This window comes from Aquarana catesbeiana, linkage group LG01 (genome assembly GCF_042186555.1).
Source record: "Aquarana catesbeiana isolate 2022-GZ linkage group LG01, ASM4218655v1, whole genome shotgun sequence".
Lineage (NCBI taxonomy): Eukaryota > Metazoa > Chordata > Amphibia > Anura > Ranidae > Aquarana > Aquarana catesbeiana.
Genome location: NC_133324.1, coordinates 794321239 through 794347571, shown reverse-complemented (window position 1 = coordinate 794347571; position 26333 = coordinate 794321239). Strand labels below are relative to the sequence as shown.

Genomic DNA, 26333 nt, shown 5'->3' with positions numbered 1-26333 from the left:
AACACTTCTTTTTTTTTAAATAGCCAAAAATGAAAAACGCCTGTAAACGAAACGCGGCTAAACGCGAGTTACCACGTTTAGAAGCGTTTGGCACTTGAAATGCCTCTGCACCCATTTTTGCGTTCCAAAAAAAGCCTCTAAACTCCACTGCCTAGGAACAACCCTGTGTACATGTACTGATAAGATAACAGAGGAGATTTCAGGAGCAGTTGAAAAAAATGCCCAACTGCTCCTAAATGTCTGTTTAGCAGCAGCAGTGTACATGAGGCCTTAAGGTTATGTTTATTCCTGATCTATACTTGTCAGAACACAAATAGCACACTAACCGATATAAGGGTATTATGGCTCCATCTGCTGGTCAACTGCTGCACTGTTGTAGACCTCATTCCTTCAATATGCCAACTTCTAACACACTATAATCAAGATTTAAAATTCAACACACTTAATCAAATGCTATTTTTTTTTTTTTTGCAGCTCCTTGTTTATAAAGTCTCCAAACTTTATAAACAAAAGGTGGGTAAGACCCCTTTCACATTGGGGAGGGGGCAGCATCGGCAGGCACCGCTTTACCGTCGTTTTAGCGTCGGTTTACGGTATTTTAGCCCCCTGCTAGCGGCCGAGAAAGGGTTAAAACCACTGCAAAGCGTTGCTACATCAGCGCTATGCCGGCGGTATAGCCTCGCTGCCCCATTGATTTCAATAGGCAGGAGCGGTGTATACACCGCTCCTTCACCACTCCAAAGATGCTGCTAGCAATAGTTATTTTACCGTCCTGTCCTCAGGACTTTCACATTGGAGACACAGCAGCGGCTCTTCCAGGGTGCTTTGCAGGCACTATTTCTAGCGCTGTAGCGCCTGCAAAGCGCCCCAGTGTGAAAGGGGTCTAAAAGCGCAAGTCCTCTACACCATACAAAATATTCAGTGATATGCTATGAATGAATCCAAACAATTCAAAATATATATCCCTACTAACAACTGGTTTCCTTATTGTGCAAATATGCAAATTAGAGTGCAATATATATTAAAGGGGTTGTAAAGGTAAAAATTTTTTCACCTTAATGCATTCTATGCATTAAGGTGAAAAAACTACTAACCATACCGCCGTCCCCAGCCCCCCCGTTTTACTTACCTGACCCCTCGAAATTCGGCTGCTCGTTCACGTCCTCGATTCCGCTGCTCAGCCTGGCCGCTGATTGGCTACAGTGGATGGATTGGAAGCAGCGCAGCCATTGGCTCGCGCTGCTGTCAATCACATCCAATGACGCGGCGCGCTGGGGGGTGGGGCCGAGTGATACAGCGAGCGGCTATAGCCGCCGGCTGTATTACGGGAGCGCGCCCGCAATAACTAACCACCATGCGAGGGAGCTCGCATTAAGGTGGTTAATTATTGCGGGGAGGAGCTGAGACAGCCGCCGAGGGACCCCAGAAGAGCAGGTTCGGGGCCACTCTGTGCAGAACGAGCTGCACAGTGAAGGTAAGTATAACATGTTTGTTATTTTTAAAAAATAAAAAAAATACCTTTACAACCCCTTTAATGTAAACAAATTATGTGCATAAAAATACAAATATACAGAAATATATAAAAATATATAAATTTTCTAGTGCAAAAATGCTCAAGTGTTCCTACAATAGTCCATAGCCACTATAAAAATTGTCTCTTAAAAGGAATATTAGACACACAAAATGATCATATAGTGTCCCAAAATGTGAAAAAAAAAAGAAAAAAAGTTGTTGAAAAGAGTATTAAAAGAAAAAGTTGTTTATTAATATGGATTTCCCAGCAAATCACAGAAATCACCAAGTGCTTTCACCAAAAAAAAAAATAAGACGAGTCCTTCACCAATCTCACTAGATCAAACTCACCAAATGGTTCAGCTGGTAAGATTATAAACCAGCTAATAAACCCAACCTCTCCCAGCACTCTTTCAGTATATTTGTCAGTCTCACACACCGCGGGCTCCGACCACTAGACGCGATATCCAAAAGATCATACAGGCTATGGAGTATTGTAGGAACACTTGAGCATTTTTGCACTAGAAAACATATATATTTATATATATGTTTCTGTATATTTGTATTTTTTTGCACATCATTTTTTTACACTTATATAGTGCTCTTCAATTTCCATATTTGCACGATAAGGAAACTAGTTGTTAGTAGGGATACGTATTTTGAATTGTTTGGATTTATAGCATATCACTGGATATTTTGTATGGTGTAGAGGACTTGTGCTAATCTCTTTTACCCACCTAATTGTTTATTGATACCATCAATAATTGAGAAAGCTGCAGACCATTTAGATTATTGCACATACATACCGACCCGTGGCGCGGTTACCTTGTTATATCATTTTATAAACAAAAGGGCTAGTTTACTATCCTTCAAAATTTAGGGGACTGAACTGTGGCCAGTGGGAGAAGAAAATGTCCTGGCATCAGTGGGATTAAATAATGCCCCATCACTGGTATCAGTGGGAGGAATAGTGCCCCATCACTGGTATCAGTGGGAGGAATAGTGTCCCATCATTGGTATCAATGGGAGGAATAGTGTCCCATCATTGGTATCAATGGGAGGAATAGTGCCCCATCACTGGTATCAGTGGGAGGAATAATGCCCCATCACTGGTATCAGTGGGAGGAATAATGCCCCATCACTGGTATCAGTGGGAGGAATAATGCCCCATCACTGGTATCAGTGGGAGGAATAGTGTCCCATCATTGGTATCAATGGGAGGAATAGTGCCCCATCACTGGTATCAGTGGGAGGAATAATGCCCCATCACTGGTATCAGTGGGAGGAATAATGCCCCATCACTGGTATCAGTGGGAGGAATAATGTCCCATCATTGGTATCAATGGGAGGAATAGTGCCCCATCACTGATGTCAATAGGAGGAATAGTGCACCATTATTGGTATCAGTGGGAGGAATAGTGTCCTGTCATTGGTATCAATGGGAGGAATAGTGCCCCATCATTGGTACCAGTGGGAGGAATAGTGCCCCCATCAGTGGGCGATATAGTGCCCCATCATTGATATCAAAGGGAGGAATAGTGCTCCATCATTGATATCAGTGGGATTAAATAGTACCCCATTATTGGTATCAATGGGAGGTATAGTGCCCCATCATTGGTATCAGTGGGAAGAATAGTGCCCCGTCATTGGTATCAATGGGAGGAATAGTGCCCCATTATTGGTATCAATGGGAGGAATAGTGCCCCATCATTGGTATCAGTGGGAAGAATAGTGCCCCGTCATTAGTATCAATGGGAGGAATAGTGCCCCATCATTGGTATCAATGGGAAGAATAGTGCCCCATCATTGGTATCAGTGGGAAGAATAGTGCCCCATCATTGGTATCAATGGGATGAATAGTGCCCCATTATTGGTATCAATGGGAGGAATAGTGCCCCATCATTGGTATCAATGGGAGGAATAGTGCCCCATCATTGGTATCAATGGGAGGAATAGTGCCCCATCATTGGTGTCAGTGGGAGGAATAGTGCCCCATCATTGATATCAGTGGGAAGAATAGTGCCCCATCATTGGTATTAATGGGAGGAATAGTGCCCCATCATTGGTATCAATGGGAGAAATAATGCCCCATCATTGGTGTCACTGGAAAGAATATTGCACCATTGTCAGGAACTATGCCCCACTGTTGCTGAAGGCAAGGGGAATGATGCCCCAAGGGCCAGGTAAAAACAGACAAAGGGCCACAGTTTGGAGACCATTGCAGTAGAACATATCCCACACTAGATGATATGTACTCCACAAGTTAGATAATATATTATATATATCTAATCTTCCAGTTCTAGAATGACTCAACATCAGTATAATGCCAAATGGAACAATACAAAGTGTTTATAGGAGTCCTCGCACAAACAGAAATGTATGTTATGGTCTATCCTACACAGCATTATACTGCATTCTGATAAAGCACTAAGAAAGAACAACCTGCATGTAATCTTTTTTATATCTATCTATCTATCTATCTATCTATCTATCTATCTATCTATATATATATATATAACATTCAAATCAAATTCCCACACTTTGTGCTTCTGTAAGACCTGCTTCTCCCCAAAAAGTCCTTCTGACATGCTTTTTCTTTTCCCCATTTCTACTTCATTGTATAGCTGTCTGCAAGTGTATCAAAATATAGCCCAGGAATATCACTAAAATAAAGTGCTCTAGTTATAAAAAAAAACGCATTGTTGCCCATATTATTATATCTGCTCTAACTGTCAGTTTAAACCCTAAAACAAAAATGTTATATGTTGTAGCTTACCAATCCCTATGAGGCATAGCAAGACTCTGACAGCCACAAGTATGACACCCAGAGGGAGAGGCATGATGGGACTTGTAGTTTTGCAACAGCTGGAGGTCCGCTAATTGCATATCCCTGTTCTAGACCTACAAAATCCTTTGCACTGGTGCACTGGTGTTTCTATTGCTGTACTGCACCAATCACTCTATCTGGCACATTTATATGAAGTATATGCTCTATCCCAGGGGTCCTCAAACTTTTTAAACAGGGGGCCAGTTCACGGTCCTCAGACTGTTGGGGGGCCGCACTATAGTTTAAAAAAATATGAACTAATTCCTATGCACACATCTTATTTGTAAAAAAAAAACATGAACAAACAGTACAATATTTAAAATAAAGAACAATTTTAATCAATATGAACTTATCAGTATTTCACAGACTCCCCTCATTACAGAACCCCTCTCAATCACAGACCCCCCCTCCCCATCACAGACTCACCCCATAACAAAGCCCCCCCCCCAGGACAGATTCCCCCCATCACAAAGCCCCCCAACCCAAACTCCTCTCCATCACAAATCCCCACATAACATACTCCCCCTATAAGACTCCCCCCCTTATCACATACTTCCCCCCATCACAGATACCCCCATAACAGACTCCGCCATCACAGAGCCCCCCATCACAGATCCCCCCATATCACAGTCCCCCCCATATCACAGATTCCCTCATATCAGTCCCCTCATAACAGACTCCCCCATCACAGATCCCCCCATAACAGACTTTGCCATCACAGATCCCCCTATAACAGACCCCCCCATCACAGATCTCCCCATATCACAGTTCACCCCCATATCACAGACCCCCCCCCCCATAACAGACTCCCCCATCACAGATCCCCCCATATCAGTCCCCCCATCACAGATCCCCCCACATCATTCCCCCCCCATATCACAGATCCCCCCATAACAGACTCCCCCATCACAGATCCCCTCATATCACAGTCCCCCCCATAACAGACTCCCCCATCACAGATCCCCTCATATCACAGTCCCCCCCATAACAGACTCTCCCATCACAGATCCCCCCCATATTACAGATCCCCCATCATAGATCCCCCCCCCATAACAGACTCCCCCATCACAGATCCCCCCCATAACAGACTCTTCCATCACAGTTCCCCCCATAACAGACTCTCCCATCACAGTTCCCCCCATAACAGACTCTCCCATCACAGTTCCCCCCATAACAGACTCTCCCATCACAGTTCCCCCCATATCACAGTCCCCCCCATCACAGATCCCCCATAACAGATTCCGCTATCACAGATCCCCCCATATCACAGTGCCACCCCCCCCCATTATTAGACTACATCATAGATGCCCCCCCCCCTTCACAAAGCCCCAATAACAGACTCCCCTCATCGATATTACACTGCCGCCCCTTCTATAATATCACAGCACTCCCACTCCCCTCTGTTACCTGTATCACACAAGACACGAAGCATGGTAAGTCCGGACAACGGGACTTTGCAAGTGAAAGGCAGGTGATTGATTCCTGGGACCACCCCGATGCCTAGTAACCAATCACCCGCTTCTTAACACAAAAGGTCCTTTGTCCAGACCTGTCATGTTTCCCGTCCTGTGTGATAAAAGTAGCAGAGGGCAGGGGGAGTGCTGCAATGTTAAAAGGGCAGTCCGAGGGCCGGATAAAAAAACGCTGGTGGGCCGGATTCGACCCGCGGGCCGTAGTTTGAGGACCCCTGCTCTATCCCATTACATGTATATCAGCTCAGCTGAATACGTACAGAAGTCAAGTACCATATTATTCTATTTTCACTGGTAGAAAGCCGCATTCAGAACATGACATCATCTCACTGTAAATGAATATTTAACACATTATACAGTGTGCCCCTTGGAATGCAAAGAACCTGAAATGTTCTACAATGACTTGCCACATAATGCTAAGTAGGGCAATACAAATAGATTTTTATTTTACTGTCTGTCCTATACAGCATTACAGTATAAAACATTGTGCTAAAGCACTTTGAAGGAGAGCCCAACTCAGAGTGAACAGCCTGCATGCAATCTGTTCCTATAGCATTTAAATCCAACTCATACACTATATGCTTCAGTGAGACCTGCTTCTCTACAGAAAGTCCTTCTACCCTGCCTATTTCTTTTGAAACAGCTAAAAGTGATCAATGTTTGTGCTTTATACACGTGATGGAAGAGGAATCAATCCCTAGCAATTAAAAGCTGCACTTTGCTCAACTGTAGCAGATCGCCTATTAACTTACCACATTTTGCAACAAAAGGAACTACTCATGTATTGTAATACAGGAACTCTGCTCTTAGTTTTCAACAAATCCTACAAGCAGTATTTAGAAGATATGCTAAGGGCCAAGAATGCATCAAAACCAAGGCCACCTTTTTAGAAAATGGACCAAGTATTTACATGCTCACTCCATGTTCTTGGGCTTGGGCTGGGTTCACATCTCCGCACAGAGCGGCTCACAGCAGGGGTCCTGTGCGTCCCTGTTCACCGTTTCAGATTCGATTTTGGTCTGAATTTTTGCCTGAATACGGACCAAAAGATGCACAGGACTCCTGTGCAATTCAAGACGCAGCCGTTCTGGAGCTGTGTGAACCGGCTCCATTGAGGGCCAATCACAGTCTCCTGACATGCAAATTGGATGCGGTGAAACTCACATCCAATTCACAATAGTGTGAACCAAACCTATCCTCCCCACTTTCATCCAGGCCTCCTGGGTACTTGGGCAGTTCAGATCCGTGTGTTGGAATGTTGTATAAAATCTACATAAAAACAGAATGCAATGATTTGCAAATCTCACAAACCCTTGTTTTATTCACAATAGAACACATCAAATGTTTAAACTGAGAAAACGTACCATTTTACCACTTGCAGGCCACCCGCCTGCAATGTACTGCGGAGGGGCAGCCTGTGCAGCAAAGTGATGTATTGGTATGTCGCTGCCCACTTCCGGGTTTAGTGTGTGCATGATTGTACACAGCGGGAGTCTGTCAGCAAATCCCGGCCAATAACTCATGGCTGAGACCCCCTGATCGGCTGTGTCCAATCACAGCCCAGAGCCCTGTGTTGACAATCAACACAATGCTCTATACAGAGGGAACAATCTCTGTTTCTTACCCTTGCAAAGCAGGAATAAGAAACAAAGATTTAGTAAAAATCAGCACACATTACCACTTGTTAGGCACAAAGTTAACCTCTTCCCAGCCAGTGTTAGTACAGTGGCAGTGTATAGTATTATCACTGTTCACAATATTAGTGTCTTTGGTGATGTCAGTGGCAGTTAGTGTCCCCCCCCCCCAAACTATCAGTGTCCCATTAGAAGCCACTAATCACCACCATTAGTAGTATAGAAAAAAAAATAAAAAATCAGAATTCAAATATATAAACCATAGTTTGTAGATGCTATAACTTTCATGCAAACCAATCAATATACACCTATTGGGATTTTTTTTAATTAGCAAAGACGTAGCAAAATATATTTTGGCCAAAATTTATGAAGAAATATATTTTATTTATTTATTTATTTTTTTTATGGGATTTTTAAAACAGAAAGTAAAACTTTTTTTTCAAAATTTTCAGATATTTTTAATTTATATAATAAACAAAAAACCCTGTGGTGATCAAATACTACCAAAAGAAAGCTTTATTTGAGTGAAAAAAAAACGATTTAAATTTCATTTGAGTACAGCATTGTATGACTGTGCAAATAACAGTTAAAGTAGCACAGTGCTAAATAGCAAAAAATGGCCTGGTCATGAAGGGGGTAAAACCTTCCAGAGCTAAAGTGGTTGTTGAAAAAATAAGGTAATTCTGAAATTGATGACAGCAACACATCTCCAAAAAGTTGGGACAGGCCAACAAAAATCTGGCAAAGTAAGTGATACTAATAAGGAAGAGCTGGAAGAACATTTTAAAACTAATTAGGTTATTTAGCAACAGGTCAGTAACATGATTGGATATAAAAAGAGCACCTTAGAGAGTCAGAGTGTCTCAAAAGTAAAGGTGGGCAGAGGTTCACCAATCTGTATCTAAATATTGCCGAACAATTTCAGAAAACAGGCGGTCCCCACTAATTACAAACATCCGACTTACAAATGACTCGTACTTACAAACGGAAGGAGACAACAAGAAGTGAGAGGAAATCTACCCCTAGGAAGGGAAATTCTCTCCTATAACAGTTATTATGGGAAAAAGGTGTCTCCACTGAAGCTTTATCACCAAGGATTGTTTCCACAACAACCCAAAATTTTCAGGATCCAATTGTCATAAGGACAGAAAGTGAGGTGAAATCTTCTGAACAGGGGCACAGACAGCAAAACAAACATTACCCTTCTCTATGATATCCAAAAAGCTTAAAAAATGTACCGGTTCCAAATTACAGATTCAACTTAGGAACAAACCTACAGACCCGATCTTGTTTGTAACCCGGGGACCGTCTGTAATGCCTTGTCCCAACTTTAAAACATGTCGCTTCCGTCAATTTCAAAATTACCTTATTTTTTTCTCTTAAAATTATACATTTTCCTAGTTTAAACATTTGATACGTTTTCTATTTTCTATTGTAAATAAAATATGGGCTTATGAGATTTGCAGATCATTGCATTCTGTTTGTATGTAGATTTTACACATTGTCCCAACTTTCTTAGAATTGGGGTTGTACATGGTATTCAATTTATTGCTATTCATTTTGAAGGGCTTTCCAACATTCCCAAGCGAGTGCACCAAAATACACATTCATTTTATTTTATTTTTTGTATTAGTTTACATTGACCATCATGGCAGTTATATGGAAAACAGAGGTCTCATAAGTTGAAACAGCAAAGTAAAATGACCTTGTCAAGCAACATAATGCCATAAAATGGAGGAAGGTGAGAGACGTGGATGGAAAGAACCATCTGGGGTCATCACAACCCCAAGGAGACAGGATGAGCCCAAGGAAAATCTAGGTATGGCCAAGGTAACACAATGAAATAGGTGATTACGGAACAAAAGAACAAACATGAATCAATACCAACTATTAGGTTAGATAAGCCTTTTTGTCATCTGCGCTCCCTGATCCTCAGCCAAACTGTAAATCGGCAATGGCAGAGCTTGGTAAGACTGTTTTCACCTAGGAAAGTGAAAGCAAGGAAGAGGAGTCTTGCTGAGTATGATCTGCTCTTTGCCTCCCCCTACAGTGCAGTACCCTGCAGTTAAAGTAGAGCTCCAGGCTCCTTCAGAAAAAAATAAAAGTCAGCAGCTACAAATACTGTAGATGCTGATTTTTAATATTAGGACACTTACCTGTCCATGAATCCAGCTGAGTCTTCACCCCAGACGATTTTTTAATCGGCAGCCGGGTGCTGCTCCTGCCATCTTCACTAAGAGAAACCAGCAGTGAAGCCTTTGCGGCTTCACAGCCAGTTCCCATACGCACTGTGCTTTCTGAATTTACCAGTGGCGGGGGAAGGAGGAAGGGGTCCAAACTTCTGGCTGACTTTGCCATGGCAAGATTAGCTGAAAGTGGTAGCGGGCACCTGTCAAAACCAGGTACCCACTCCCCCCTCCCCCCGAAAATATGGCAGCTGAGAGGGGAGGAGGCAAACAAACGAAGCTTCCTCTTTTGGGTGGAGCTCCACTTTAAAGTAAAGGTACAGTACTGTTGATTTTTCAAAAGGCTATTTGTATATATATATTTCTGCCAGGGTATGCAATGTATATATATTTATTTATATATACACACACACACACATATATACACAAACACACATACACACACGCAAACATACATGTCTGTTTTTATGTACGTACATGGGTTTTTGTGTGCATATGTATGTACCTTACTTTTAATCTAGACCCCCTGTACGATCAGAACGGATTTTGTAGGGCTTGTATATAGTACCAGCAAGGGCTGCCGCTCCTCTGAAAATTGATCCATACTCAAATCACCTTTCAGAGGCATTTGACAGGCAGTGAAGAGGCAACATGTTGCTATCTCCCCACCTGTTTTAACCCCCTAAATGCAGCATCACCACACTGCAACTGCATGCAATGCACACAGTTGCAGGGAAGTTGAGCGCAGCACCATTCACCTAGGGGTATACTTCCAACCGCAGACACAGCATGTATACACCTCTCAGCTGCTGCCTCTACAGCTAAAGGAAGAGCAGTTGGGGGTGGTAAAAATGCAGCTCAAGTGTGTAGTTTTACTGCTCCCAACCTCACATGTGAACAAACCCTTAGCTCACATCTGTTTCAGCTATGTGCTGTGTATTATTATTATTATTATTATACAGGATTTATATAGCGCCGACAGTTTACGCAGCGCTTTACAACATTAGGGCAGACAGTACAAGTACAATACAATTCAATACAGGAGGAATCAGAGGGCCCTGCTCGTTAGAGCTTACAATCTGTATAGGGCAACACATTAATTTGGGCAGCCCGACAGAAACACAGGGAAAGAATTCCCCTACCCTTTTTTAAAAAGGATTGCACTGAAAACGAACCAGGTTTGCCAGTGCATGGGGGTATCATTAAGAATAAATGACACCCCTCCGTGTCTGCTAAAGAGCAGTGCATTTGTCTGCGTGTCAGGAACTCGCACGACTTTGAACACATTCCGCGACATGCAGTAATGTGAACTAAGCCTTAGACTGGGGTGTCTGCCTAGTCATTCAGAGTAGGGGGAAGTACACATGCATTTAAAATCTACGCATTGCACAGCCGTGAACAATTGGTGCATCGTGTCAAGTTTCCTAGTAAAATATGGTATGTGCCTGTTAAAATATGGTAGCCCATCCAAAACTGGGAGATTTCTTAACACAGCTAAGACTCATGAAGAAAGTATGACTTTAACAGAGCTTTGCAGCCCATCCAGACTGTTGTAGTGTGCATCACATGTATTTTAAAGAACATGCACTATTTTTTACAAATTCGCACAACACAATGTACAGATAAGATATATATGAGCACCGTGGGGTATTAAAACACACGTGTTGTGGTACACTGACTGGGTGCATACATAGTTCCATGGCTTACCACAATGTACACATATGAATGGGCTCCAAATCTTTCCTGGGTAATGAACAGGCACCAAGAATTAGTATTTCCTCAAGTTGTATTTCATGTGTCTAATTACTGGACCCAACAATGATGCATTTATAATGTTAAAAAGCTAAACCTTTTACTTACAATTTTAAAAAAGGCGATCCAGGCTCCTTCAGAAAAAAATAAAGTCAGCAGCTACAAATAATGTAGATGCTGACTTTTAATATTGGGGCACTGACCTGTCCAGAAATCCAGCAGTGTCCTTACCCGAGCCAATTTTTCAATTGGCTATAGGGTACAGCCACCACCATCTTTACTAAGGGAAACCAGCAGTGAAGCCTGCGCTTTGTGAATAGGTTTGCTGGGAAGGGAGGCGAACTGAGCCAGAAGTGGGAGCGAGTACCTGTCAAAACCAGGTACCCGCTCCCCCCTTCCCACCCAAAAGGTGCCAAATGAGGCAGCGGAGGGGGAGAGGAGGCAGACAAGCAGAGAGCTCCTCTTTAAATGTAGCTCCCTATGAGTTAGTGAATTTTAACATTTTAGTTATGAATAGATGCTGGTGAGTTGATTTTCCTATTGGCTGCTCATATCTTTTGGAGGAGAAAAAAAAAAAAGTGCCACCTACTTGTGATGGCCATGGCTGATGGGAAGAGCCAAGAACTCAAGTATTATAATTTACCCAACAGAGTCTGCAAGAAACATCTATTAGGCTGGTTGGTGATGCAATGTCCTCCATCTATCCACAACCTGAGCACCGTTTTTTTGTTAGAGGGACACTCAATCATTTTTTTAAGTCCAACTGTGGCCAAAACTTTTGCTTTGAATAGAACAAAGAGGGGTTAAGTTATTATTATTATACAGGAGTTATATGGCGCTAATAGTTTGCTTAGCTCTTTACAAAATGAAGGCAGACATTACAGTTATAATACAATTTGATACAAAATGAATCAGAGGGCCCTACACATTAAATCCTTGGTGAGGGTTTTCTAGTAGTCTCTGTCCCTTTAGATGTACCTTCACTTCCTGTCAGATGAGAACAAGAAGATTTAACAGAAAATTATGTTTTCTTTTCATGTAGTTGGTCACTTTCAGGATAAAAATGTACACATACAATGTGCCCTTAAAGTGGATGTAAACCCAATTTTTTTTTTTTTTTTAATCATACTGTAGAGTATAAGATTTCCTATCATTTGAGCCTAGTCTTGCCACACAGAGTTAATCCATCTCTGAGCAATCCTCTTTTATTGTTCAGCGACAAAAACTTTGTCAAATCCTCCCCCTTGCTGTGAGTGACAGCCTAAGACACATGCATTATTTTTTAATTCCCTCCCCCACTCCTTTCTTCAGCAGCTCTGCAAGGATTGGCTGTTCCACACCTCAGGGTGCAAAATTAATTAAATATATACACTGCGCTATACAAACTATAAATAAGGAGCAGCTACATATGGAGTGACAACAACCATAAAGATACTGTGAAATAAAATGTTTATGCGCTACATTTGTTCCACACCTCAGCATGATTTGGCATGCTGAAGTCATGTGGTTACTTTCCTGTCTTTTCACTGGATGTTAGAGATCATAGCAGAAGTTCAGTGTTAGAAATACACAGGGGAGTGTAGAGGTGGGCGGGGAGTCTACTGACATCACGACTCCACCCACCGAGCTCCAGACAACAGACCCACCCACAGAATATGCAGTTTTTCGGCTCTCATAACAGACAGAGGGGAGACATTTGACAGGTAAAGATACATGCAGGAGGCATGTATATCCTTATAGATAACCCCTATGGCAGTAGTTTAGAAAGGATGACATTGGGTTTACATCCACTTTAAGGTGGAACTTCACTTTCTCAATCAACATTGATTTGTTTTTGTTTAAAACTTTTTTCTTTCTACATTTCTTCAGTCACTTTCCATTTTCTTGCCTAGGCAAACGTCATCCATCCTAGGAGTGTTCAGGAGGGGATGATAGGAGGAGGAGTTTTCTCAGCTAAGCACACTGCATGCATGCCTGAGCTAAGGGCAGATAGATTGCAGGAAGTGAATGCTACATGAATTAGTTGCCCTTACTCAAGATGGCCACAGCCAGAAATGCTAGGGGGGTGTCTTTCAAAGTGATTGCACAACAAAATAAAGCATGGAGACTTGGGTGGATGGGGGAGTTTGCTTTAAATATTAAAAATTTAAAAATTCCAATTAGAAACTTTGCAATGAGGCCCAATATTTCAGAAACGTTGTTTTCAGACACTGTACATATAACAGCAAAGAGAAAATTTTAGAAACCTAGAGCACTTTCTATAAGAACAAAATGTACTTTTATGTGGGCTTTCCCTCTCTGTATATCAATGGTGAGAAGACCTGAACCAGGGATAAAAAATTCTTACAATTATACAAGAGCTTTTTCAAGATGTAACACTACTGTGCAAATCAGACGCCAACTACTGAATGAAAAACAGCTACAATTTTATTGGTTGGATCCATCAATTAGAAGGGCTTCTCATAATAAAGCAATATATCTTGCTGTTCTGAACATGATCTGTTTACAACCTTGACAAACATCCAGCCTCTTGCCTCAATCCTCAGGAATTATAGCTTCACCATGAAACAAAAAACATGGTTGGCTTGCATCTTGAAATCAATCTGATCAAGGGCGACTCAAGGCCTGGACATCTGGGGTATGTTCCTCTGTTTTCCTGCTGAGAGCCTCAGGTCAGCAATACTTGCACAAGTGCTTTAGTATTACCAAGTAGTGATGGGCTCGGGTGTGTTCGGATCAAACCCGCCAGGAAACTGTCACTACACATGGCCAATCATAGGCAGCGTGTGTATGTGCAGCCGGTCGGGAAATGCCTCATTGCCTATGATTGGCGATGTGCAGCGACGGCTTCCTGGTGGGTTCGATCCAAACATGCCCAAGCCCATCACTATTATCAAGTACAGTCTGTATCGGCCGTGGCTCTGTCGGCACACCTGCTTAGGGGTAATAGTGCTATACAGATGAAGGGGCAGTCCGGTAAGGATTTTTCTCACTTTGTACAAAATGCTTTTCTTAGGTCAGGTAGGGGCAGTGCCTTTATCCAGGATTTCACAGCACACCTTTGTGGTCTGCAAATGGCCAGGTCAGCCATGGAGTGTAGTGATGGAGGGAGAATGAAACAGGGGGGAGCTTTTGGGATTGGGAAGAAATTAGATTACATGATGAAGTTCTTACATTTGTGAAGGGAAGAAGGGCAGTGAAAGTGACTGCAAGAAAGGAAGTGTGCTTTGGAGGACCGTAGAGTGGGTGCTGAGGGAGTACTTCTGACCAGTGCACACTGTACAATGTGCTACACCACCTTACATACTCCTGACTATTATATTCCATAAACTGTGCTATACATTACATACTCCTGAAGGATTTGCAAGAGGCACGAAAGGGGCCATCTAGGTCAAAAACGTCAACAACCATTGTTGAAGCTTTCGTCATCTGTAAATTCCTTTTAAATATCTCTTTTGACAATATAAAAACGAAGGAATAACATATGTGACGCCTTCCAGACACCAGGGTGGCGATTATGTAACAAGGACAGGGTGGTTCCACAATTTTCACACCTCCCACCCTCTCCTCTTCTTTGAAAACAACATCTGTCTATCCATGGTAGTTGCATCAAAATGTTACCAGTGGGGTATTTTTCTGACACTCATTAGATCTGAAGAAGTGGCTTGGACAAACGACCAAACATCTTCAACATTACAGAACAAGTCCAGTTGAATGTGACTAACTACTATTAGATATACCATGACCTTGATCAACGTGAACATTGCCAGATACATACTACTGACTGCTGTACATTGCATAGTTCTGACTAATGCACTCTGTAAGCCATGTTATACACTACATATCCCTGACCACTACACTGCTATCCTGTACATTACTCTATATAGTTCTGACTAATGCACTCTGTAAGCCATGTTATACACTACATATCCCTGACCACTACACTGCTATCCTGTACATTACTCTATATAGTTCTGACTAATGCACTCTGTAAGCCATGTTATACACTACATATCCCTGACCACTACACTGCTATCCTGTACATTACTCTATATAGTTCTGACTAATGCACTCTGTAAGCCATGTTATACACTACATATCCCTGACCACTACACTGCTATCCTGTACATTACTCTATATAGTTCTGACTGTTGCAGTTTGTAAGCTGTGCTGTATGTTACACACTCCTGGTCACAGTTTCTATTGCCTCAACAGTTGCTGGTTGCCTCAACTTTTTAAATAACTGTATCCTTTAGGGTAAGCTCAGACTATTTTTTTAATTAGGTCTATATTCTGTGGAAAAAAAAAAAAAACAACACATATGCTATTGTAGAGTTTTGATTTCAAAATGATATTTTTTCTTGAGGTTTTGTGTTCCTGTGACAAGATTAAGCCCCCCACACACGGCCTTTTAAACTATGCACGCTGTTCAAAACAGATAGTTATACACTGATCAGCATAACATTATGACCATTGATAAGTAACGTGAAAAACATCATTTCTTTATAATGGCACCTGAAAGTGGGTGGGATATAGACAGCAAATGAACAAGTTGTCCCTGAAGTGTACATGCCACAACTTTTTTTCTTTGGTTTGCCCAAAGGTGCCTCTTTTTAGAATCCTAGCAACACCTTTAAAGCAGAACTCCATACAAAAATGTTTCCCATGCAGTGGGGCTGTGCCCACACTTAATGGGTTAACTGCTCGTTTTGTCCAGGGGCACACTGAAAAGGCAATACTTAACCAATCCTTCAATCCTCCGAAAAACAGCGCTCCCCCACATACAGCAGTGGACTGTTCCTGTCCATTCACAAGATTGCTAGAATGCGGGGGGAGAACAGGAGCGGCAGGGACCGGTCTTGCGCTGAAAGAATTGGCGGATTAGGCAAGTACCGAATTTATCGGCGTATAACACGCACTTCCCCCCCCCTGAAAATAGGAGCAAATCATGTGTGTGTGTGTTATACCCTGATTTCTGGCTGCCGCGGAGTGGACGGAGGGGGCGAGCACCGCCGGATTACACAGAGCCGCAATCTCCTTTGAACCCGGTGCTCAATCGCACATAGACCCGCCTCCTGGCCCAGCATTGGACCACTGTTCTGTCTATCATAGGAGCCGGGCCAGGAGGCGGGACTGTGAGTGACTATGAGCACCGGGTACACAGGAGATTGTGGCTCTGTGTAATCCAGCACTGAACAAGCTGCATTAATGGGCAATGAAGAGGCTGCAGATGGGCACTGAGCAGGCTGCAATAGAGAGGCTGCAGATGGGCACTGAGCAGGCTGCAATGGAGAGGCTGCAGATGGGCACTGAGCAGGCTGCAATGGAGAGGCTGCAGATGGGCACTGAGCAGACTGAATGGAGAGGCTGCAGATGGGCACTGAGCAGGCTGCAATGGAGAGGCTGCAGATGGGCACTGAGCAGGTTGCAATGGAGAGGCTGCAGATGGGCACTGAGCAGGTTGCAATGGAGAGGCTGCAGATGGGCACTGAGCAGGTTGCAATGGAGAGGCTGCAGATGGGCACTGAGCAGGCTGCAATGGAGAGGCTGCAGATGGGCACTGAGCAGGCTGCAATGGAGAGGCTGCAGATGGGCACTGAGCAGGCTGCAATGGAGAGGCTGCAGATGGGCACTGAGCAGGCTGCAATGGAGAGGCTGCAGATAGCCACTGAGCAGGCTGTAATGGAGAGGCTGCAGATGGGCACTGAGGAGGCTGCAATGGAGAGGCTGCAGATGAGCACTGAGCAGGTTGCAATGGAGAGGCTGCAGATGGGCACTGAGCAGGCTGCAATGGAGAGGCTGCAGATGGGCACTGAGCAGGTTGCAATGGAGAGGCTGCAGATGGGCACTGAGCAGGCTGCAATGGAGAGGCTGCAGATGGGCACTGAGCAGGCTGCAATGGAGAGGCTGCAGATGGGCACTGAGGAGGCTGCAATGAAGAGGCTGCAGATGGGCACTGAGCAGGCTGCAATGGAGAGGCTGCAGATGGGCACTGAGGAGGCTGCAATGGAGAGCAGCCTCTCCATTGCAGCCTGCTCAGTGCCCATCTGCAGCCTCTCCATTGCAGCCTGCTCAGTGCCCATCTGCAGCCTCTCCATTGCAGCCTGCTCAGTGCCCATCTGCAGCCTCTCCATTGCCCATTAACCAGTCCCTGCCTGCTGAAATGGTGAGACTGCAGATAGGCACTGATAAGGCTGCATTGATGGGCTGTGACCCTTATTTTGCTTCAAAGTTCTTTATTTAAAATGCAAGTTTTTTTTCCTGAAACGTCACTCCTAAAATTAAGGTGCGTGTTATACGCTGATAAATATGGTATATCTCTGCTCTCCTCACCCCTAGACATAAACAAGCAGTTTACTTATGCAGTGCAGGCACAGTTCCACTGAATGGGAATTTTTGTTTTTATGGAATTCTTCTTTAAGCCTGATGTCATTGCTTTGTTATATCAAGGAAAATGTGTTTATGGAAGCAGTTTACATTTGAAATTAGAACAGTTAAAATACAGATGATATTTCTTTTACCATCTTTACTATTAGTGTGAACAGCAGTCCGATGCGATTCAGGTGCGGGGGGGAAGGGTCCTGCACCATTTTCATGAGGATGCAACGCGATTTGAGCCATACAAAATGTATGCCTCAAATCACACTGCACAGACATGACATATGATGTGAACAGGAATGCATTACGCTTCCTGTGCGAATCACATGCATTGTTTTCCACTTTAGGCTGTGAAGACTATGGTAGGAAAGCAAATCCCATAAACATCTACATCTCTACCCATTATTGAAGCAATGGCTCAGTGCCACTGCCCACTCTGACAAAAGCTTCTGAGTCATGTAATAGTTTAGGTTTGGGTGTGTCATGGATATCAAATCAACATTAATTGAAAGACACTTTCTAGCAAAAATCATTTCAACCAACCCATTGCTTGAGATCAGATGAGAAATAAACAAATCGCCTGTAGCAAGTACAGCTGCACGATTCTGGAATAAATAAGAATCACAATTTTTTGCTTAGAATAAAGATCACGATTCTTGTGGAGTGACACCTTTCACATTATACAAAAAAATTGGGCTAACTTTACTGTTTAGTTTTTTTTTTTTAATTCAAAAGTGTAATTTTTTCCCCCAAAAAAATTTTGTTTAAAAGATTGCTACACAAATACAGTGTGGCATAAAATATTGCAACAGTCACCATTTTATTCTCTAGGGTCTGTGCTAAAAAATATATAACGAGAAACAAGAGAGACAGGGTGCACCAGCCATGTGCATTATCTTTTAGGTAAAATTTATTGTAATAATGATAAAAAAGAACTACTTACAATCAGTAGTAGAAGATCACAAGGGTATAAAAACATTCTTCAAATCACAGCATGTGGTGAAGGAGCAGCAGAGCCCACCAGAGGTTCCGAAAGAGCCCACAAAAATCACTGCTGGCTGACGCGCTTCGAGGAGAACGTCCTCTCTTCCTCAGAGCACTGCAGTGGAACCTCCTTCAGCTTCCCCCTCTTTTATATGAATGAATAAATATATTTACCCATATGCACCTTCAGTCAGTCGGGCCCAATCATACAAGCCCCTCCTATTCACGCCCCTGAAATGGGCGGACCAGCAAGAAAATAGAAAAACAAGTGACAAGCACTACATAGTAGTATTAGTGATGGCAAGCTCTAAAAATTGCCCATAGTAACAGTGATAATAATATTAATAGTAATAGTAGTACTCGATGGTAATAATGAAAACATATTGAAAAAAAAAAAAAAAAAAATAATAATAATAATATTATATAAATAAAGAGTAAGAGCAATAATGAAGCCGTCCACTAGAGGTGCATAGCCAGACCTTTGACAGTTACCATGTAATATATATATTTGTTAAGGGAAATAACCTACATTCACTCAGGATACATGCTGGTCCCGATGGAGGCTGCTAATAGCCTCTGTCAGTTGCGAAGGGCTGCGCCGCCACAGGCACGCCGTTCACCATAGTGCACGTGGACACTTCCAGCGCTGTTACTGCTTGGAGCACACGCTAAACTGAAGGTGCATATGGGTAAATATATTTATTCATTCATATAAAAGAGGGGGAAGCTGAAGGAGGTTCCACTGCAGTGCTCTGAGGAAGAGGGGACGTTCCCCTCGAAACGCGTCAGCCAGCAGTGATTTGTGTGGTCTCTTTCGGAACCTCTGGGGGGCTCTGCTGCTCCTTCACCACATGCTGTGATTTGAAGAATGTTTTTATACCCTTGTGATCTTCTACTACTGTTTGTAAGTAGTTCCTTTTTATCATTATTACAATAAATTTTACCTAAAAGATAATGCACATGGCTGGTGTGCCCTGTCTCTCTTGTTTCTCGTTGTCTGCTAGGATTCCCCATCCTTGGGGGCAGCAAAGCCTGTGTTCTACTACTGGTTGAACAGATACCCACTTGTGCGCACAAGCGTTTTTCTTCACTAAAAAATATATATAATGTTTGAGGGTTCTAAGTAATTTTCTAGCAAAAAATACTGATTTTAACTTGTAAGCAACAAGTGTCAAAAAAGATTTAGTGTTTAAGTGGTTAAACTGAACCCATTTACAAACAGAAGTTCATTCCTTTGATCTAAAAGAACTATATGTTAAAATGTTTTTTTTTTTTGCTTGTTTTTTTTTTTGACAGTTTTCGGCTTGAACAGAGAACTCTCTGCACTGAATCGAGGAAATGATTTTTTAAGATGGGGGGGGGGGGTTTTAGAATCGCGATCTTGATTCTTTAACGATTAATCGTGCAGCTCTAGTAGCAAGCAATGCTCACCTAATTTGTGAATATATAGCATAGCATATAGCTAGAAGTAACACCATAAACAGGGAGGGAGGCTAAAGACTGGGCTCTGTCTAAAATATGAAATAATGGGGTTCATTTGCTAAAACTGGGAGGTGCAAAATCTGATGCAGCCCAAGTAGAAACCAATCGGCCTCCAGGTTTTATTGTCAAAGTTTAATTGAACAAGCTGAAGTTAGAAGCCAATTGGCTACCATAAACAACTGTACCAAATTGTGTACCTTCCACTTTAAGACTCCATTCATACTAGTGTGACTTGTCATGAGACTTTGGACACAGTCGCACAACAAGTCGCACAACAAGTCGCAGCCCATTGAATTCAATGGCACCCATTCCAATCTTGGTGACTTTTCTGCACTATTTTGATGCAACTTTCTTGCAACTTGAGTGCCAGAGAGTGAAAAGTAGCAGGAAAGTTGCACTAGTGTGAACCGAGCCATAGTAAATCAACCCCAGTGTGTTGCACCACAGCAGCCAAACATTTTCCACCTTTAATTTTCAAATTTAGGCTTGAAAACACAAGAAATATTCTTCCAGAGTTTTTAGGGGACACATACAACCTTTCTTTTTTGGTAATGACAACATACAGTATTGCCCAAGAAGGACCAAGCAACAGGTTTACCCAACTACTGCCCTCCCCAGTTACACATAATGCTCGCCTTCCCTTTGATTTCCCACAGCTACAGAAGCAAAGTAACATACCCTGGTACATCTGGTGCTTAGTGATTGGCTGCTCACAAACCCTAAACTTTCAAATGGTTTAAGAGAGGTCTGTCCTGTGAATAAAGCTGGCCATACATTATGCAATTTTCTTGTACACCTTTCCTTTAGATTTACCAAAGCCATATAAAAACACTTTTAATTTGTATACAATCAGGCAGACCCTTGCACTACATAGTTGAAGGTAAATCTAAAGTAAATTGAAGAGAAAAATGATATAATCAATGTATGGTCAGCTTAAGCAACTGTCAGCCAAATACAGTGGTAAGGGAGCCTTAAAATTATACTAAAGTGTTATTTTTACACAAAAAGAAAAAAAAAGAAACATGTTATACTTACCTGCTCTGTGCAGTGATTTTGCACAAAGCAGCCCAGATCCTCCTCTTCTTGTCCCTCACCGGCGGTCCTGGCCCCTTCCACCTGCCGAGTGCCCCCATAGCAAGCAGCTCGCTATGAGCACACACAAGCCAAGCTGCTACTTTGACAGCAGCGAGAGCCAATGGCGCCCGCTGTGTGCCTCAGCCAATCAGGTGGGAAGTCCTGGTCAGTCGAGTCTCTCGTGCAACATTGCTGGATCGGGAATGGGCTCAGGTAAGTATTAGGGGGCTGCTGCACATAGACAGTTTATTTATCTTAATTAAGATAAACAACCTTCTGCCTTTAGAACCACTTTAAACCCTGTACACGTGAGCTGAATATTGGCCGAAATCAGTCTGTACAGTAGATACTGGCCCACATTCAGCCTGTGTGTACAGGTCCTTGTATGACAGAAGCCGATCTCATGATTGTCTTCTGTTGAACGAGGAAAAACCAGCAGCTGACCAGTGTGTTCTGGTGAGGGGGTGGCGGTCCCCCTGTCAGAACACAATACAGGCACACCCCACTTTTAAGTACACAATGGGACCAGAGCATGTATGTAAAATCAAAATGTACTTAAAGTGAAGCAATACCTTTTTTCACTTTGGGGGGGGGGAGTCAGGGGCTGTAGTGGGGGAGTCAGGGGCTGTAGAGGGGAGTCAGGGGCTGTAGAGGGGAGTCAGGGGCTGTAGAGGGGAGTCAGGGGCTGTAGAGGGGTGTCAGGGGCTGTAGAAGGGGTGTCAGGGGCTGTAGAGGGGTGTCAGGGGCTGTAGTGGGGTGTCAGGGGCTGTAGTGGGGAGTTAGGGGCTGTAAAGGGGAGTCAGGGACTGTAGAGGGGGGATCAGGGCCTATAGTAGAGGGCCATGGGCTGTAGTGAGGGGGGGGGGGTCACGGAGTGAAGTTAGTTAGTACTGTACAGTACTCCACTTACGTTTAGCCAGTAACTCAGGGCTACCTGGTGGGAAACTCAGGGCTACCTGGTGGGCAACCCAGGGCTGGCTGGTGGGCATGGCTGGCGGGGAACTCTGGGCTGGCGGGGAACTCTGGGCAGGCTGGCAGGAACTTTGCCTCTTCACGGGCGGCAGCTCTACCCCTTCCAGGTCAAATTACGGCTGCTTGGTGCGGGATGTCTGTACTTGCAAGGTACTTTACGAACACTCGCGGGTATGTACGTAAAGCAAGTGTATTTAAAGCGGGGAGATCACTGTACTAACATCGTATCATCAGTACAGGACCTCCTTGCAAGCTTGTCAATTTTTTTTTTCAGGTCAGGTCTGATTATTGGAGGAGAGCAGGCTGAGTTCCTAGCACAACTAGAGAACTGACCACAGTGTGTTCTGCTTAGTGTGGTCAGTTTAAAATAGGAAAGGAACTGGTAGGAACACCAGCGATTTTACATAAAGGAAGCAATACAAAGGGAACAGGATATTTTCTCATACAAGTACATGGTACAGCAGACACATATCAGTAATATGAAGTGTTTGGGTAATAGACACTTTAAGGAAGGCAAGTATGTGTAGCTAGGGAGTTAAAGTGAACCTGTGCTTTGTCCTGCTTGGGGCGAAGCCCAAGTTCCCTTTAAGCAGGGATCACGGACAGACCCAACCAAATCCCTCTATATGATCACTTTTTGACTATAAACATATTCTGTCTGTAGGCTTCCTCATCTATTGGTAGTAAAAAGCAGTCACCCGGGAGGGGAAGGGAAGCTGAGATAGGAGTGAAGGAGAGAGTTGAAAAGGTGAGCTAGCTTGTTTGAAGTAACATGCGAATGCAATAAAAGAGAATTGAAGATTAAGATGGATTCCTGAGCAAGGTTTCTTAGTTTTCATCCCCAGCTGTTCCCAGGTCTGAATTAGGAAGGTTACTGTAATATCTCTTCAAGCACAAAATTAATATTATTCCTTGTCTTTTACAAACTAAGAGTGTGAGTTTTTTTTTTTATAATGTAGCTTGCTGAAAAATTATTTCTTTTGAATGTTTCTTTCGCCAGCTTAACTACCTTGCAGATTCTGTAGGAATTTAGGCTGTGATTCAATCCATGCTAATTAAATGTAATACAAGACTGCTGTAGAGAAAAAAAATAAAAAGGAATGTCACTTCTAGGGCAGCAGAGTGAATTTGGATTTTATTGCTCTGCATATTTCAGCTAGCCGTGATTGGAGGAATAGCTGGGCAGTATATTTGTCTAAAAGGGTTTGTTATTCCTGCATTCCTTCCTTCCTGTGGTTTACTAGCCCCTGTCCATGGCTAACCAAGCTCCAAAATATCACATATCCCTTAGGGACAACTTAGGGGTTAGTGCTATATAGTAACACCTGCTTCTCAGGACAACACGTGAACAATGCTAAACATACCAAGTCTTTTACTTCTATAGGAAACTTGACCCAACTGTTTATGATCATGGTGGATTAAAACCAGAAACATACGTGAACACATTGCAGCTTTCAATACAAGTGAATTCCTAATTATGCAATCCGTTAGAATCTATGCCTGTGTGATGGGGATCTTATTGCCTATGTATGCATTCTTTGCACAAATTATTCAGCCGTATTTGTTAATCTATGGCTTGTATATCCTGCTTTCATTATGACACTTATCTAGTTCTCAACTTGTCATTAACATGCCTTCTGGAGTATTTTCAATGCTTTGAACTAGGTTACTGAAACCTCTTTGGTGAATGTGCATTGGAATGCCTTTTAAAATAAAGAATCATGTAATATGATCACAGAAAAAAAAGGAAAAGGAAAAAAAATAGAAGAAAAATAAATAATAAAAAAAACAACACTCTACATATTATTGTATTCCAACTTTACATACAGTAGTTACATATGAGATTTGCCAGTACCATATCTCTAAATACATCATGGAGCAGATATATTTAAAGGTCTAGAAAGCAGGATGAAAATTTTAAGTCCTTCTTCCCTATGAAGTCCCATGAGCCTTTTTTGAGGTCTGTTCTGCAGCCTCTTCTCTGCCCACCATGGAAGGACATCACACTACTGGGAGATCAGCTGCTGGAACTGGCCGTTCTGATCGGCATTCTCTACTCATCTGCATCAAGCTCATTATACCAAAAACTGAACGAAAACATTAGAATCTCACTTTTTCATGCTAAGGGGGTTATTTATGAAAGGCAAATCCACTTTGCACTACAAGTGCAAAGTGCGCTTGAAATTGCACTTGGAAGTGCAGTCGCTGTAAATCTGAGGAGTAGATCTGAAATGAGTTGAAGCTCTGCTGATTTTATTATCCAATCATGTGCAAGCTAAAATGCTGTTTTTTATTTTCCTTGCATGTCCCCCTCAGATCTACAGCAACTACACTTCCAAGTGCACTTTCAGTGCAATTTAAAGTGCAGTTTGCACTTGTAGTGCAAAATGGATTTGCCTTTTGTAAATAACCCTCTAAGTCTGCTAAAGGGCTGGCTTCACACTTGTGCATTACAAAGTAATTTGTGATTTGCAAAGTGGCGCCATTAACTTTAACGGTGTCTCAACGCAGGTTGACAGTGTTCTTCATGATATGGAGATGTCCTTATCTTCTTTTTAGCCCTGATGGACTAGAAAGAACATGGGTGCTCTTGGACCCCTGAAAAGCATTGGGATACTTTTTTGGATTGTATCCCTGACTTTTACTGGCCTTTTAGCAGTGGTGTGGCGCTTCCATTTCAGTTTTTGTTACAACTTATAGACTTCATTGGGAGAGATTTCCTGCAGTAAAATACTTCCCTTCTGTCTCGAAGGTAAAGCAACCCTGTCCATGGGGGCTGCTACTGTTGACCGCTCTGTAAAAATACTAGTTGACTGGCTGTCGCTAGCTTCAAGTGGTTCTAAAGTCAGAAGGTTTTTAATGTTATTGCATGAAGATGAAAAAAAACTTCTGTGTGCATATGCCCCCCTCAGCCCCATCTAGATCCAGCAATGTCGCACGAAAGTCTCGGCTGTCTGGGACTCTCCCTCATTGGCACCATTGGCTCCCACTGCTGTCAATCAAAGTCAGTGAGCCAATGAGGAGAGAGAGGGGGTGGGGCCGAGCCACAGCTCTGTGTCTTAATGGACACACCGAGTATCGGCTCAGCTTGGGTGCCCCCATAGCAAGCTGCTTAGCAAGCTGCTTGCTGTGGGGGAACTTGGCAGAAGGATCTGGGCTGCTCTGTGTAAAACCAACTGCACAGAGCAGATAAGTATAACATGTTTGTTATTTTCAGCATTTTTCAGAACACAGATTAGAAAGAGTGAAGTCACAATTCTTGATGAACAACATTTTTCCAGGGCAGTGACCCCAAAATATTAAAGTCCTCATAATGGCATCACAGGCAGGCATTTCCATAAAGTAGAAATAGCAATGGCAACCTACATATTATCTTACTACAGGTTTCCTTAAAGGCTTAAAGTAGAAGTTCACGTTTTAAAAGAAAAATAAATGCATTTTTTTTTGCAGGTAAAGCCCGGAAAGCAACAGTGCCCTGGTAGTTTACTGAGAACTACAAGCTGACAGCCGCAAAGAAGCACTGCATGGCTGCGTTTTTTTTTTTAAATCGTGACAGCGAGTGAGTGGAGAAGATCCCCCGCTCGCTGGCACAACGGAGGATCGGGAAGGGGTGCAGGGGCTGGTGCTGCAGTAACGTGTTACATGTTCGAAAGGTGAACTTATCCTTTAACTGACTTTTGATCAATTCTAAATTTACATATCACTAACAGTAGTGTTAAACTGTTATAAATGTTTTAGAGAAAGGGGGAGTGTTGTATATGAAAGAGATGATGGGGGAGATAATGAAGGCACCACCAGGATAAAGGACAATGGAAAGGTTATCATTAGTAGAACAGACACAACTCACACAATTCCTATGCACAATAATTTTTCAAAGTTTGCCTAATGAGCATGGGGTTTGCAGAAACTGCTGATATAAAAAAGGACTTCCATTATGACACTAATATTATGTAATAAAGAATACATGATCACATTGCTTACACCCAACATACTCAAAAGGCCAAGTAAGGTAGAAGGTTGGATCTAATATATAAAATTCTGCAGCTACTTGATCCATGTT

At 42.8% G+C, this 26333-nt stretch overlaps 1 protein-coding gene across 2 annotated transcripts in view; it reads right to left on the bottom strand.

Moving 5' to 3' along the window:
• Positions 1-26333, bottom strand: part of STOX2 (storkhead box 2) — a 308332-nt gene that overhangs the window by 50450 nt on the left and 231549 nt on the right. The gene's annotated exons all lie outside the window — the stretch shown is intronic.